Source organism: Colius striatus, chromosome 1 (genome assembly GCF_028858725.1).
Source record: "Colius striatus isolate bColStr4 chromosome 1, bColStr4.1.hap1, whole genome shotgun sequence".
Lineage (NCBI taxonomy): Eukaryota > Metazoa > Chordata > Aves > Coliiformes > Coliidae > Colius > Colius striatus.
In genome coordinates this window covers 179,096,543-179,113,319 of record NC_084759.1, presented here as the reverse complement: position 1 = coordinate 179,113,319, position 16,777 = coordinate 179,096,543, and the positions used below count along the sequence as shown (strand labels likewise).

The window sequence follows — 16,777 nt, the reverse complement described above, 5'->3', positions numbered from 1 at the left end:
TAAGCATTGTTTTCTATTTTTCCTGTTGCTAGTATAATTGCCAAAACACTTGGAACTACTGATTATGCTTTTTTCTTGTAAGCCCCTTATTTTATGGGCTTAAACAGCTGTGTTTCTGTCTCCATGAGTTTGTGATTGCGTTACAGAACAATAGGCAAATCTTAGGCATGGTATCCTACCAGCTGCTAAACAGTGTCTCATGGCAATAAAGGTGTAATTCAATCAACATTGCTACATTTCTAAAACATGATTGTCCCCTCCTCCTCCAGTAGTCAAACCCACATGAAATGAGCAGAGATTTCATTTGCAAATCTGAATGTAGATGTTCTTGATTTATATAGAATCTCGTCAGAGACCTGCAAACATCTGTCACTATTAACAGTTCCAGGTTTCACCCTGGGACACTCTGAGTCAATTGGGTTCTCTTCAAAATATCTTTTAGGGTCCATTGTACACGCTACAAAATTAGACCATGGGCTAATTCAAACCTGGCAGCTTCAAGATTAGAGAAAACAAGGTTACAGTTAAGGCATAAGTTTTGTTTATTCCTACATGACATCATTTCTGCAAATGAACCCTACCTTCTACAGGAGTAGAACAATTACCACAAAGTGGTAAACTCTGCCCAAAGATTTTGTTTGGAAACACCTGTTGCAAAGTTATTTGCCACTAAAGTACTTGAAATTTTTCAAGTACCACACCAGGTTAATTCTACAATGTTAGAGACATTGAATGAAAACCTGTGTGCTGAAAGACATCACTTTCAGTTTGATGAAACATGGGGGATCAAACTAATAGAAACTTCATGAAGTTCCACGGGAACTGCAAAGTTCAAGTGCCTGAGAAAACTTAGATGGTGAGGCACACTTGGAATAGTGTATCTAGCTTTATGCCACCTAGTTTAAGCATAAAATTAAGATAACTAGAGATAGTACAGGAGAGGGCTCTTGAAGGCACATGGCCTACAAGGAGAGGTTGAGGGCAAAAGTCTTGTTTAATTTGACAAGGAGACGAAGGCAGAGAAGAACTAACTGAAAGGGAGTTACAAAAGTGATGGTGTTCAACTGAGGCCACTGTCTGACAAGTTTAAGTTTGTACTGGGCGTTAAGAAAAACTTACCAGGAAGATACTGAATCTTGGAACAGGTTCCCCAGAAAAGCCATGGGAAAAAATCCCTGGAGATTTTCAAGACTGAGACAGACAAAGTCACAGCTGATATGACTCAGATTTGGCAACAGTCTTGCTACAAATGAGAGGCTGGACTAGCTGAATTAAAAGGTTCCATTCCAACCAATATTTTTATGATTCCATGTGAATAACTGAAAACCAGCATGTAGTCTTAAAACATGCTTATCCTTGAAGAAATAACAAGTCTTTTGTTTTTTAATACTAGACAATGAACTGTAAATAAACAAGTGGAATAAATAAACAAGTTTGAACACAAAAAGTTCCACTTAAACATAAGAAAAAACTATTTCACTGTGAGAGTGATGGAGCAGTGGCACAGGCTGCCCAGAGGTGTTGTGGAGTCTCCTTCCTTGGAGGTCTTCAAGACCCGCCTGGACATGTTCCTATGTGACCTGATTGAGTTGACCCTGCTTCTGCTGGGGGGTTGGATTAGATGATCTCTAAAGGTCCCTTCCAACCCCTACCATTCTATGATTCTATGATGATTCTATGAAGTGCTGTCTTTAGAGCTACTTTTCCATATTTTTCAGCTATGCCAAAATGCAGCCACTTCATCAGGGAGAAAGCTGAGATCTAACAATCCCACCTGGAGGAAAGCACCTTTGAAAAGTGTAATTCAGACCTTATTTCTCCTCTCTGCATTTCTCAACTCATCTTTGCAGCTTCTTTAAAGTCACTTCTAAGGTGTTTCATTTTGCCTGCTGCGTGTTAGGCACCTGTGCTGGTAAAGTTAAGGACTGCAACAACCAGGTAGTATTTGCCAATGTAGCTTCTGAACTCTGCAGTACTTCTGCTGGAAAATATAAGGACCCAAGACAATAACATGTTTTTACTTTTAGCTATTTTACTCCAATTTATTATTGTTTTTCTAATTTACAAACTACACAATAAAGATTGACAGGATGCATTTCATACAAAAGACACTCTAATTAGCTGCCAGCTTCTTCAACTAGTGTTAAAAACTTTCAGGACCATCCTCCTGGTTTGGTTTCCTTTCCTTAAAGTGTAAATCATGGCTGGAAGAGTTAATATGAATAATAAGCTTAAAACCAGGAAGCTGGTTTCTGGTGTCAAAAGCATATTTAAGAAACACATAGCTCACAGTTGTTGGTGACAACCAAAATCTGTCACTGCTGACTGTGCCACAAGGACCAATGTTTTGTCATCATTTGTCTACCTTATGAATTTGAAATCTTCCTTCTGCTGGGGTGGGGCTTCTTCCTTAGGGAGGAAGCAACACAGTTTTGTCCCTCCACATGTAAATATATGCATGTATGTACACTGGCCACAACAATTTAACTAATTGTCATTTCTTTCATAGACTTGGAACTAATATTTGCCGTGTGGGATAACTGGTATCCTATATCCCTGTGTTGATACTTCTACTGTTACTACCCTGTTGGTCTTTTTCTTTGTGCAGCTAAAGGCTTCCTTCTCTCCTGGCCACTCTGAAGCAGACTCAGTGATTCAGAGAATCCTCCCTGAAAATTTACCTTCTAAAGAAAAAACGGCCAAGTAATTTTATGTTTCAACATGTTTGTGTCTGGATAACAATTTGGGAAAGAAATTCAGCTTAAACTTCTGTTGTACACTTTTCTCATATAATTCTATCTGTTGCAGTGTTGTGCTAAATTGGGATATGTTTCCTATTATAATTTTTCAAAAACATACTTTTGTGTTATGTAAATCTCATTTGTATTTAGTTTTATAATCTAGGTCTGGTTGAGCTCCAAGTACAGTGACATTGTACTTTTCTGAGTTCCCAGCAATGATGGTTTGTGGTCTGAAGTGGGTTAGAATGGCCCAAAGTTTCGCTTTCTTTCATATTTCATTATGGCAAAAAATGTGGAGGAAACATTGGGAAAGGAATCATGTAAACCTGCTTACACCAATACTGCTAGTTTCTCCTTTGCAATAGCAAATTTTCATGAGGCTATTTTAAAATCTCATTTTACCTCTGCATTATTGCTTAGATAAACAAACAAACCAAAACAAGTCACAAAAACAACAAGCAGAAATGAGTTTACATTTTCACTTCAATTAGTTTTCCATTTCTTACCTATTTCACTGTTTGACCTACACATGCAAATATGAGCTATATTTTCAAATAAAAATTAAAATACATCTGGTTTGAACCTTCCCTGCCGGTATAATACTACTTCTTTATGCCTCTAGCTAAAAAGTATTACTAGTCTTTACCTGGTTTTATTCCATTTAATCCATTTGACACATTCAAGGGAAAAAAAGAAAATCTTTCTCAACAATTCAACTTAATAAGAAGAACCTCCATCCTTTCTAATCAGCAACCCTCTTGCCAGCAAGTATCCCTGAAAAACATTGATTCAGGTGTTTCTAGCAAGAAAATAAAAATGTATGCCTAGATTTGAAAAGTCATAACTTGATCATTTGCCTGCAGCTATTTTATTTGCAAAGTTTTACATGCCTTCTATTTTGCATGTATTATATTTTATAGATTAAACAGGAGATGTAATCTAGCTCCTGTCTTCAAACTCCAGCAGCTCTCTTTCATTCTTTACCTATCCCTACTTTCCTTGTTGTCAATTAGAAAAAAAAAAAAACCCACACACCCACCTCATCCCTCTCCCCCCAAAAAAACCCACAAGTAAAGTAGAAAACAAAACCAAACCAACAGCCCACACTTTGGGCACAGATGAAGTGGAACTCTCTTTTATATTCCACAAAAGCACTGTGTACTTTTGTATTTCCATAGAAATGCTTCTCAGTAAAAATAAGAAAAACAGACTATTCTAGAGGAAGAGAAATAGGCCTTTGGGATAGATTTTCATTCAATAGGAACAGATATATTATTACCTTATGATGTTGCATCCAGTTCCTTCACTCTCTCTACATCTGATACCCTCCTTAAGAAGGCAGCATTGTCTGAAAGGCTGCCTTTTTTAATGTGGAGGTGATTTGGTTGCATGCTCTTTCCTCAGTGTTGCACTGAAGAAACCTCTCAAAAAACAAAACAATTTATTTTAGAAGAGAAAGTTTTATTGTTCGAAAACACGTTTCTTGAAAAAGTATGTAATAAAATCTTTAATGCATTCAGAACAGTGGCCTGCACATGAGGAGCTTGAACTTAGCTCTAACTGCTAAGCAAATTACAAAGTGAGAAGGAGAAACAGGAGGATCTGTAAAGCCAGGCAAGATAAGAAAAGGGAAATTGCAAATATAGGATAACTGAGATAGGAATCTTCAGCAGTTTAAGTAAAAAAAAAAAAATCAAACTAAAACCAACATAGAAACTTTCAGGTTAAAAAAATAGAGACTAGGAGGATAACAGCACCATCAAGGACCTGCCCAATACCTATCTGGCCAGTAAATACTCTTCAGGTGTCTTATTGGGGTGGAGAGGATACTGATGCTCAGCTGAGTAGCTTGTTAATACTAATGACCTTTTGTGTGTTTTACTCCATAAGAAACCAATTTCTTCATTTGACTTGGATGCATTCTGTATGCACAGTGCTCTTAGTGCATGGTAAACAGTGCCTGAACAAAGGTGACTCCTCCACAATCACAGAGGGAAGGTAACTTGCACAGTAAGGGGTTTACAAGTACAGTGCACAACCTAGTTGTAATAGAAATAATGAGGTCTAGCTTTATACAGTAGAAATATCTGAATTTTAAGGAGTGAGGGGGTGTTCTCTGGAGAAAAAAATGGAATTTAACATTGAAAGAAAGTAAGTTATTTTTCTTTAAACTAATATTAAATACATAAATCTGTATTTTGAAGTTTTGAAGTCTGCAAAAAATCTTAAGACAAACCAAATGGTTACATGACATAGATACTTGCAATTGCAAAGGTCTTGATTTGATGACCCAAGACATCTTCCATTCATCTTACAGTCTTACATTCATATTTTTATCATATCTGGTTAAACAAACTAAAAACCTAAGCTTTGCAAAATCAGTCCAACTTGTGTTAAGAATTGTAAGGCGCGTATACAAATTTTTGCCTTTGGCTTGAAGTTTATCTATGTAAAAAGGATGCAAAAAGGAACAGGCAGGTAGGGAAAGGACTATCAGCCCTAGCTGGTTTTTTTTTTTTTTTGAAAAGAGTATTTAGACATCCTTGGCATCTTTATTTGTAAGCCATGCCTCCTGAAGTCTAGGATAGGGGACACAGGAACTAGCTCTGCTGCCTCAATGGGAGAAAAGGAAATGACTGAGTGACTTTCTTTCCAAGATATTAATTGGTGAGGAACGTTTCATTATTTTAAATCATAACAACATTGAAAGAATGAGGAAAAATTAAAAGAGTCTGATAAGTTGATATTTATGTTATTCATAATCTGTATTTTATGGTCTGAGTGCAGGCATAAACTTAATTCCCAGGCAGCATCCTCTGACTAAGAGAAAGTCTCAGAGCTGAGTTTGTATTCGATAATTCAGCAGGGCCAGAACAGTCTCAAGCAGTCCTGCAGCTCACTCCCAACAGTATGATATGACCACAATGTTTAATGTAGGTAGAGAAAGGTTGGTCATATGAATGTAAGCCATAATGTGACTCTTGTTCTAAGGGTCAGATAATAGGTTCAGGTGTATTTTATTTAGTAATACAGAGTCCTGTGGTCTGGACTAGCAGAGGACAGGAGTTTTGCAGAGACAGCATGAAGAGGCCTGTATAAGAAATCTCCCCGGGACAGGTTGTAGAGCTTTAGAAATTAATATCCTTCAGTAACCTTAAGTTTCAATGAATGCAGTAGAAAAGTAAGTTTTTCATAGGGATAAGAAGTTGTAACTCTCTCTAAAGACATACTAGGACATTTGTAGGACAAAATAATTGTACTATTGACCCTAAGTAATTATAATCTTCTATATCATAAGAAATATTGGTGCTAAAATACAATTCCTGTTGAATCGTATTTTTGTTGAACAAAGAAATCATTATAACCAAGTTGTTAAATTAGTAAATCCCCACTACAGTACAAGTAAAGAAAATGCACATAGCATGCTAATGTTAATACAGACTTTTCCCTCCAGAAGGAATAGCAATACACCATGCTGGTAATACATCTTTGTAAAGTAACTACATTCATTCCACAATTTATACCACTTACCAACTACTTTAGCTAACAATTAAATCACATTCTTAGTGGACATTATCATGGCAAGCAAGTACTCTATTGAAAAAATTGGCTTATTTTCTAAATGCTTGCAATAATAAATATTTCCTTGTGGGATTGAAGCATCTGCTAAATACAAAGTGAATGGTATATCTTAAATCCTGCTAAGACACATGAATTTGGGATACTTTAATTTTAGCCTATATTCAGATCACTACATTCTGACTGAACTGGAATCTAGGTGATCTTTCAGTGACCAAAATATTTGCACCATTTTAGATACTTATTTGCACACACTTTAGACACTTATTTTAGGAAGGAAGGGATTTTAAAAAAAAAAAAAGGTTTCTACCTTTTTTGTTGTTGTTGCAACACATAAATATGGAACGAAACTGTACTCAGTATTTTTGGAAACACTTTGGGCCAAGGAAATTTCTAGATACAAGTTGTCTAAAACCATAAAATGTTTCATAGTACTCTAAACAATTAACAGATTCTAGGCAGACGAAGGCAAAATTCTGAAGATAGTGCACTTTCATAATTCTTACAAAAGAATGACTGTGGAATAAATGACAGTCCAGTCAACAAGCTGCTGAGTATCCAGCCAAGAAGCTGATTTCCCTCTTTGTGTGAGGTACTCAGCAACCATAGGTGTCCGAGGACAAGAAAAAAACATTGAAAACATTTCTTGTTACCATGAGTTACTTGCCCTTCTTCATGCAGAATTATTCTTCTTCCCACAGCCCAATCCATCCTTTAAAAAGAATTTAGACTTTCTTCTTTGAAAAAGTGCTGCTGTAAGAAAATGAAAATTAATCTGATTTGCTATTAACAAATAATTTTATATTCATTCATTCATGGATACGTCTTTGATAGCATAGGTTTCCTCTCCATGCATTAAAAAGGTATTAATAAGTACCAAGTGAAAAAAAGATGCCAGTATTCTGCCTATCTTGCCTTCTTTATTAAGTTGGTAGTGTAAGACTCTTATGTTTTCTCAGGTGTTCTCTGCCTGATAAGCCGTAGTTCTATGATATAAGTTTCTAAAATATACTTGCACTGTACTTAGATTAACTTTCTTGTAGGCAATCTTTGAGATACTGCAGCAAAGTATGTCACTATCACAGTATTGCAGTGACTTTTATATAAGCTATTCTTGCACGTAACAGACATTCACAAGTCTTAAAATAAAGAGGTATCAGCATCCTATTTAGACAACAGAGGGAAAACACATTAGAGATGTTCCTTCTCAGTATGAATAACCTTACTACAAGGCTTCAGAATTAAGTTTCTTTTTGAAAGCCATTGGGACTGATGAGGTTTACACTGGTGTCAATGCACACTAAGCAAGAAGTGGTCTGAGCTGACTAATGGATTTAGATTGAGTTCCCCATTCAGATGGAATTTAGTTGCTTTGCTGTCCATTATTAAATCATGTGAGATCTTACAGAGAACCTATGTAACTGCTTGCCAGCTCAGAATGCCTCTGAGCTTCCTCTAGCAGGCATCCTGAGGCATCAAAACTTCATAAACCAAGGTAGAGGAATGAAAACACTTGATTTCATTTGCCTCCACAGCTCAGCAATGCCAGAGAACAGTCAATCAATGTCTTGATTGACTTGACCTTCTAACAGTAAGATACAAGTAAGATACAAAAGGTATTTAGGCAATCTGAATCTGCTCCCAAGCCTTGAAGTCAAAGGGACTAGGAGATTCTTCTGCAAGTATGTAAAGACCCATTATTTATTAGAGACACCACCAAGTAAATACAAGTTCAAATTCAAGAATGAGGACAGTACTGTTTGAGGTACTATGCCAGGAAATAATGACCACACCATTCAAAAATAATGAACTGTAGTCTAGACCTTTTGTTGCCTAGTTGTAGAGTATATTTTATTAATGGAGCAAAATATATTTTGCCATAACTATTGAAAAGAATCTAATGGCAAACCACGAGATTGGTACTGAAGGTTTTTCCTATATTGGTATAGTTAAATTGTAAAAGAAGAGTAATTCAGGCTTTGATATTTACCATAAGATGTTTTGCAAAATACTATGTGTACTGTATTTTAAAGATGGTTTTATTTACCCCAGAAGTGATACTTGTGTTGCCATTCAGAAGACCATTATTTGTAAGCTCTTCTCAAATGTACTTATTTGGATCAACATTAAAACCACAGAATGCTCATTCCTAATTTAGCTTTAATTGTTCACAATCTTGCCATAGTTTCTAGATAAATGGTAGCCATAGCAACTACATACCATGTATTGGATAGAAATCAGTAGGAAATCCATCCACCATACTGAAAAAGTAGGATAGTGTTAAGAGAAAACAACTGAGGAATAGTCATGCATCAACTTTTTCATATTAGCAATCTAAATTCATATATATTACCCCGACAGATCATGTTTTATAGATAAGGAACTGTTGCAACATGTTACCTCAATGACCAAAATTCTGACCTGAGAACAACTCCAAACAATAAAGAGTAAATGCTGAGGTCAGAGCTCCCCTTCAGGACAAACACCATCTCTCTCCACCAACTGAACATTTACTAAAAAGTAGTTTTACTTCTGTAAAAGCACTTTCAAATAAAATAAAATGTCACAGTTCAACCTCAGTGTGGCTATTTTTTTTTTTTTTACAAAACAAACAAAGAAAGAAACAAACAAAGATGGATTTACCTAATTCTATTCTCAATACACAAGTGCTACAATTTCAATTTCAGTGAGATATTACTACACTTAAGGCCAGCATAGTTGCAGATGAAGCTTTATTGCAAACATTCGGTTTTCTGAACAGAAATCCTCAGTCATGAGAAGCATGAAAAGAGTAGTCAGCTTAAACAGAACCATTTCCAAGACCGTTCTCAAGGCACAGAACGACAGTATTTTTACCTAGCTTCATAAATTGGCTTTTTATCACTCTTTGGCATGAGCAAAAAACTAACTGAATCTTAAACCTTTGACAGTGTATCAGCCTGGCCTGGCTTTTTTTCCTAAGACTTTTCCTCGGAGTGATTAGAACTTTTAATTGTTCCATTTTGCACCCTCATTTATGGCCTTCTAACACAACAGAGAAGTTACGAGAATATTAACAATCATTCCCTTCTGAAACTTAACGTTTAAAGGAATGGATTGAGCAGCTTCTGGTCAAAGAATGTGCATGTTTCCCAAGAAATCATGCATTTTTAGCCAGCTAGCTGGCTATGCAAAAACTCATCTCTGAATTGGGGCTCAGTATCTCAAACACTAAAAGACCAGCTCTGACTTGTTACAAGAACTGAAAATGCTCACATTTTTATTTCACCACTCACTACATTTATCTAATGGTCTGACTGGAATTACTGAAATGCAGAGTGCAGTCAAATTGAAAATGCAGCAGGCTGACAGCAGACTACCAACTCAGTTTTGCTCATCCTTTTTTTTTTCCTTTATTTCTAATCACAATGCACATATGTGCTTCCTATAGAAGCAAACTAGATCAAGATTAATGTTTGAAAAGTTCTTCACATCAGTTCACAGGTGGTAAGTTAAAATTACAGCTTTTCATAGAATCATTTTGGTTGGAAAAGACCTTTAAGATCAAGTCCAACCATTATCTAACGCTGCCAATCCCATGACTAAACCAAGTCCTTTAAGCACCTCATCTACACATCTTACAAATATCTCCACGGAGCTGTGACTTTATCACCTCCCTGGGCAGTCTATTTCACTAACAACCCTCTCAGTCAAGAAGTTTTTCCTAATATCCGACCTAAACCTCCCCTGGTGTAACTTGAGGCCACGTCCTCTCGTCCTATCGCTTGTTACTTGGGGGAAGAGACTGATTCCCACCTCAGCCTCTTCTTCTCCAGACTGAAGAACCTCACTTTCCTCAGCCACTCCTCGTCAGATTTGGTTTCCAGACCCTCTGTCATCTTCATTGTCTCTGGACACACTCCAGCACCTCAATGTCTTTCTTGTAGCGAGGGACCCAGAACAGAACAGAGTATTTGCGGTGCGGCCTCACCAGCACAGAGTACAGCAACTACTTATAATTAAGTTTTTATCCTGACATCAAAGACAGGTTTTTGAAACTTAATTCCTGATTATAGAAGGTATTTTCACATATTTGGACCCAAATAAGATTGAAACTAGTACTTTTCAAAAAGCTTGGGGAAAATTTACTGGCATAAGACTAAAGTTAAGTATACCACTAATGTCAGAGGTGACAATCTTTTACAGTGAGAGAAGAAATTTTGAGAATGTCAGCTCAGCAGCAAGTGTGCATTTTCACTGGAGTTGATGACAGTCACGAAGAGCTAGGTTTCTACTCCTTGGATTCACTGCTTCATTGTTACTATCTACCTGCTCTCTGAAGAAATTTTAGATAACCAGTTTCACTAAAATTTCAATAGGTTAGTCTTGCTCTATGTCAACTTGACCAATATTATTGCTTTATCAGTGCAATTTTTATTACTTTATTAATCTCATCTACTTCAAAAGACACTATCAAAAGTGGGCTGGCATGCAGATCTTTTTTTTTGTTGAGAGGTAATGTTTACCCAAAAATAAGCTATATGGAAAATGAAACTGCACATTCTTTGGGGTTTGTTAAAGACCTGCTCAATTCACATAGTCTCTGCTTCTGCATCCAGTAAAACAGCAGCAATTTTCCTCATTCTGCCTCTTAACACATTGTATAGGGAAAATTCCTATCACAAAGGAAGCAAAGAGTACAAGCAAAGAATGAATCACGTTCTTCAAAAACGTATGACCACGTTATGTAGCACCTAAGTCACATCTCTCTGTCTCTTCAAAGGTTTATTCTTAGCCCTTGATTATCCACTGCAGAATCTTGACTGGAGAAAAATGATGCAATAAAGCTCTACACATTGGGGGAAAAATTCCTGAAGGGTATTCAATGACAACGCCATAGCCACTAGGAAAAAAACCTGGAATAACCAGGGGCTTTTGTTGCCAAAAAGTAAACCCATAAGAGATCAAAGCTTGTTCAGACTGGTCATTTCAGATAAATTCTTTGCTTCTCTTTACAATCAAATGAGCTCTCACTTATTATAGAAACATGCCATTTATTGTCCACCTAAAAAAAAACCCCAAAACCAACTAGTGACTGTTCTTGGACAGTTGAAATGCTTGGGAAAAGAATGAAATGGGAAAAGAACTGAGATTTTAACTGGATTATCAGCGGTATGGAATTAAATGCATAATAACACACTGATGAGTCCTTGAGCAAGCTACCAGACTCCAAAAAACATCATTCCTGATTCCTTGAGGGATTAATAACAACAAACGGTTGTCCACCTGGCCAAGTTTAATACACATCAGCAGTGATCAAGAATTACTTTACCTGTGAAAACTAGCTAGCTGCCTGAGCAAATCTTACAGCCTTAATCAAGGAGTCCTCATGTTGCACTGCACTGAGTTTCTATCAGTCCTCCTGAACTATCTACAGAACCTTACCTTTCCACATCTTCTGCCTCCAGAAAAGTACAAAGCATATTGGAAAGGCATTTTTGAGAAGGCAGAATACATGTTCACTATGCTACATCTATTTTGTGAAAAAATGGAGAATTCTCTACAAATTTTATATGCTTTCATAGAGCATTAGAAATAAAGTGTCTGTTTACTAATTGCACATTAATTACCAAAGCACTTGCAACAGAATCCTACACTGTAATCAGCAGCATATGAAAATTGCAAGCTATCTAGCAAATGAACTTGAAACACTCCAGATGTATGTGTTGAAGTTCAATTGCAAAAATTAGTTAAAACATTGGTTGCAGGGAGCATATAATCAATTTTAAGTCACATTGAATTCCATAAAATTACTTTTGTGGTAAAAATTAAGCATATTCTTGAATGTTGCTCCTTTGCATCTTGAAATGTAATCATCCTGTTTGCTTGGCAGGACTCTTTGAAATCCCCTCTTCAATTCCCAGCCAGCAAGGTGACTTCATTCCTTTAGATTTAAAGAGTGATTAATTACATTTCAGATACATCATCATGATTGGCCACGTTGGTAACAAAGAAACTAATATTTTATCTGCCCAGTGCAGTTATTAACAATCTCACAAAAATAAATTTGGATGCAAAAGGTTTAGAATCACAGAATCATAGATTCATAGAATCATTTCATCCGGAAGAGACCTCTAAGATCATCAAGTCCAGCCTTTGTCCCAGCCCTATCAACCACTAGAACATTTCTCCAAGTGCAACATCCACCCATCTCTTTGATGCTTCCAGGGACAGTGACTCCACCACCTCTCTGGGCAGCCCATTTCAATGCCTGAAAAACCTTTCAGTAAAGAAATTCCTCCTTATATCCACTCTGAACCTCCCCTGGTGCACCTTGAGGACATTGCCTCTTGTTCTATTGCTTGTTACTAGGGAGAACAGACCAACCCCCACTGCGCTACAACTTCCTTTCAGGTAGTTGTAGCGAGCAATAAAGTCTCCCCCGAGTCTTCTCCGGGCTAAACAGCCCCAGATCCCTCAGCCAGTCCTCAAAGGAGACATGCTCCAAATCCTTTACTAGCTTGGTTGCCCGCCTCTGGATCCTCTCCAACACCTCAATGTCCTTCTTGTAGAGAGAGACCCAAAACTGGACACAGTATTCAAGGTGCAGCCTCATCAAAGCCAAGTACAGGGGAATGATCAACTCCCTACTGCTGACAACATTGTTCCTGATCCAGGCCAAGATGCCACTGGGCACAGGTGGGCACAGCTCGCTCATGTTCAGCAGCTGTCAACCAACACTCCCAGATCCCTCTCTGCCTGGCAGCTTTCCAGCCACTCCTCTCCAAGCCTGTGGCGCTGCTGGGGGCTGTTGTGGCCCAAGTGCAGGACCTGGTAGTTGGCCTTATTGAAACTCATGGCATTAGCCTTGGCCCAGCCATCCAGCCTATCTAGATCTCTCTGTAGAGCTTCCCTACCCTCAAGCAGATAAACACTTCCACCCAGTTTGGTGACATCTGCAAACTTACTAAGGGTGCACTCTGTCCCCTAATCCAGATCATTAATAAAGATGTTAAACAGGAGTGGCCCCAGTACTGAGCCCTGGGGAACACCACTCATGACCAACCACCAACTGGATTTGACTCCATTGACCACAACTCTTTGGACCCAACCATCTCACCAGCTTTTCACCCAAGAAAGTGTTTGCCCATCCAAGCCAAGAACAGCCAATTTCCCCTGGAGAACACTGTGGTAAACAGTGTCAAATGCCTTACTAAAGTCAAAGTAGACAACATCCACAGCCTTTCCTTCATCCAACAAGCACATCACCCTGTCATAGAAGATCAGGTTTGTTAAACAGGACCTGTTCTTCATAAACCCATGTTGACTGGGCCTGATCACCTGGTTGTCCCGCATGTGCTACATAATAGAACTTAAGATGATCTGCTCCATCAGCTTCCTGGGCACTGAAGTCAAACTGACAGGCCTGTAATTTCCTGGGTCATGCTTCCGTCCCTTCTTACATATAGGTGTTATACTAACAGCCTTGCAATCAGATGGGACCTCCCCAGTCAGCCAGGACTTCTGGTAAATGATGGACAGTGGCTTTGCAAGCACCCCTGCTAGTTCCCTCAGCACTCTAGGATGTACCCCATTTGGCCCCATTTTTGGCTTCAAGCTCCCGCTGTTTGTTGCTCATCCTCTGTGCATTGGTATAGAGGTATTTCAGATGAGCTAATGATCCCAACACCTTTTTGTGAGTGTGGGGGTCATTTCCTACCAGATGCTTCTCAGATGTTTCTCTGACTCCTAAATCATCGACAGCCCTTGCTGCTTCATTTCTTATTATGTCTATCCCTTGTATCCACTGAGAAGGCAGAGTCTTCACTACCACACCATCGTATGAGCCCTGGCATGCTTCCCTTGGGCTTATTCATAGCAGGCCCAGTTATAACCCCTTCCCCCTTCAAAACTAGTTTAAAACTCTATCAATGAGCCCTGCTAACTCGTGCCCCAGAATCCTTTTTTCCCCCTGAGATAGGTGCATTCCATTTGCTGTCAGCAAGTCAGGTGTCTTGTATATCCACTCATGATCAAAAAACCCAAATCCCCACTGATAAAACCAGTCCTGAAGCCATGAATTCATCTGAGGATATCTGCTGTTGGAATGGCACAATGTGTCTTCTAAGATCTGCTTGTAAGTACTATTCCAAAAATCAATTATTCATGTAGTAAAAGAAGTGTAATGTTCTGTAAACTAGTTTGAAGATTTCCTGAGGGACTTTCCAAATCTACATTTAGTGTGGCTCATGTAGATGCAACCTGAATCTCTCACCTGCAGAAAGCTCTATGATCCTAGAATCATAGAATGGTAGGGTTGGAAGGGACCTTTAGAGATCATCTAGTCCAACCCCCCAGCAGAAGCAGGGTCAACTCAGTCAGGTCACATAGGAACATGTCCAGGCGGGTCTTGAAGACCTCCAAGGAAGGAGACTCCACAACCCCTCTGGGCAGCCTGTTCCACTGCTCCCTCACCCTCACAGTGAAATAGTTTTTTCTTATGTTTAAGTGGAACTTTTTGTATTCCAGCTTCATCCCATTACCCCTTGTCCTGTTACTAGCTACTATAGAAAAAGGGATGTCCCAGCCTCCTGACACCCACCCTTTAGATATTTATAAATGCTAGTTTATAAATGTTAAATGTTTAGCATTTATAAATGATAAATGGGGAGGGAGGGGAATGCAATAAAGATTGATCCTCATTTTTTTCAAGACATACAGTTTTTTTTACTGGTCCTAAGATGTGTCAAGAGATGATAAAACTAAACAAGGTTTGATACTTTACTGATCAAGCTTTCTACTCTGTGAACAAAAACATTATCTAGAACTGTTTCACTGATGCTGTATTATTATTACATGTTCACATACACTGATCAGTAACCATAAATCTTCATTTTTTCTTAATAATTTTAACATGAACGATCCATCTACCCATAATGATTTTTTTTCTCCTTAAAACCCAAACACCTTATTTAGCCATGCTTCCAGAAATGAAATACATTCCCATGCCATTCTTTGAGAGGGTCAATTTCATTCCATCCTACTTCTACAAGTACTCTTCCGATCAACTCTAAAACACTTTCAACTTTAGAAAATACTGTGTGCCACAGTGGTGGGTAGTATGAGAATGAAAGTTCTTTTGGGGCTGGCATTGTTTAATCATTATCTCAACTTTTCAGAGGCTAATCAGCTCTCATTTCAATGCCTCATCATATCAGTACATCCTGAGAAATCATTGTAAGCTTCCCATTAATTTCAAATTGTAAAAATTGTTTCCTTGGTCCCTCTAAATGGCTACATGCACTGTAAAATCTCTGGTATCCTTCCTCTGAAGGACAAGTGTTTTCAGAGGATGACTGTGGTAAAGGGGAAACGTTCAATAAACAGGCAGATTACAGTAAATAAAATGGAGTCCAGAAGGCAGATAGTGATGATCAGTCAGCTAATTCACTACAGCCCTTCATTGGTTGCTATATATTGCCCTTTTATTGTTTTATTCTGTGTGTGTTTTTATACCACATTTATCACAGCAGTGTCTGAATGCCTTCTAGTAGTATATGTAGCATAGTGACAAGCATTTGTCACATGTTGTTTGTTCCCTAATCTTCTCCCTAAGGAGAACTGCATGTGGTGAGAAGCATTCTGTTTTGGTGAGGCTTGACTTTTTTTAACCAAATACTAGTAGTTAACTGCAGGAAGGATGTGGAAGTTTAACTGAAAGGTGATCCAGAAACAAAACTTTTACTTCAAGCTCCACAATATGAGAAGATTAGATCAAATCAAAACTCAAGAACCAAATGTATTTGAGGTCTGTTTCAGTTTCAGCATGGAAGTGGCTTAGAAAATATATACAAGTGCTTAAATTAAAGCCTAATTTCACTTATGTTTTTTAAACACGGTATAAGAAGCAAAACAAACTCAAATCTCTATACGTTTTGATGTTCTTCATTTTTTTTTCTAAAGACTGCAGGCTCCGTCTGCCTTAAGAATGTTTACGATAGTCCCCGTTATGATTAAAGCACAGATGTGAGAAGGATTAAGCCCGAGTCTATAGTCTAAATCAATGTCTCTATTTTTGTGCTTTACAGTACTCCACGCATGAGTTCTGGTACACCATATATCCTGTAAAACAGAGCATGGCAGCAGGCTCATTTTGCTCCATCCTGAAGGTAAGAATTATCTTGCAGAACCATTTTTGTGTGGAGACTGAAGATGTAAAGATGCCACTGAAGCAGACAGAAGCCTCAAAGAGCACCATCTAGCCGGTTCATGTCAAAAATACAAAGATCAACAAAAGTCCCTACGGTAGTTCCTTTTCAGATCAATTGTTTTCATTTTGTATCTTAATCTGGTACTTTAATTCCCTTGCAGTTCAAGAAAGGAATGATAGCATGGAGTATCAATGAGAATTAAGTATTGGTGATGAAGCTACTGCAAGAGAAGAGGCCTACTAGGCTGTCCAGCTGTCAAATTCACAC

At 38.1% G+C, this 16,777-nt stretch overlaps 1 protein-coding gene across 1 annotated transcript in view; it reads left to right on the top strand.

Annotated features, from left to right (window-relative positions):
* Positions 1 to 16,422, top strand: part of TMEM168 (transmembrane protein 168) — a 67,845-nt gene extending 51,423 nt beyond the window's left edge. The window contains exon 9 of the mRNA XM_062017420.1: positions 16,388 to 16,422. The gene's annotated coding sequence lies outside the window, so the exon portion shown is untranslated. The remainder of the gene's footprint in view (positions 1 to 16,387) is intronic.
* The last annotated feature ends 355 nt before the right edge of the window (positions 16,423 to 16,777 follow it).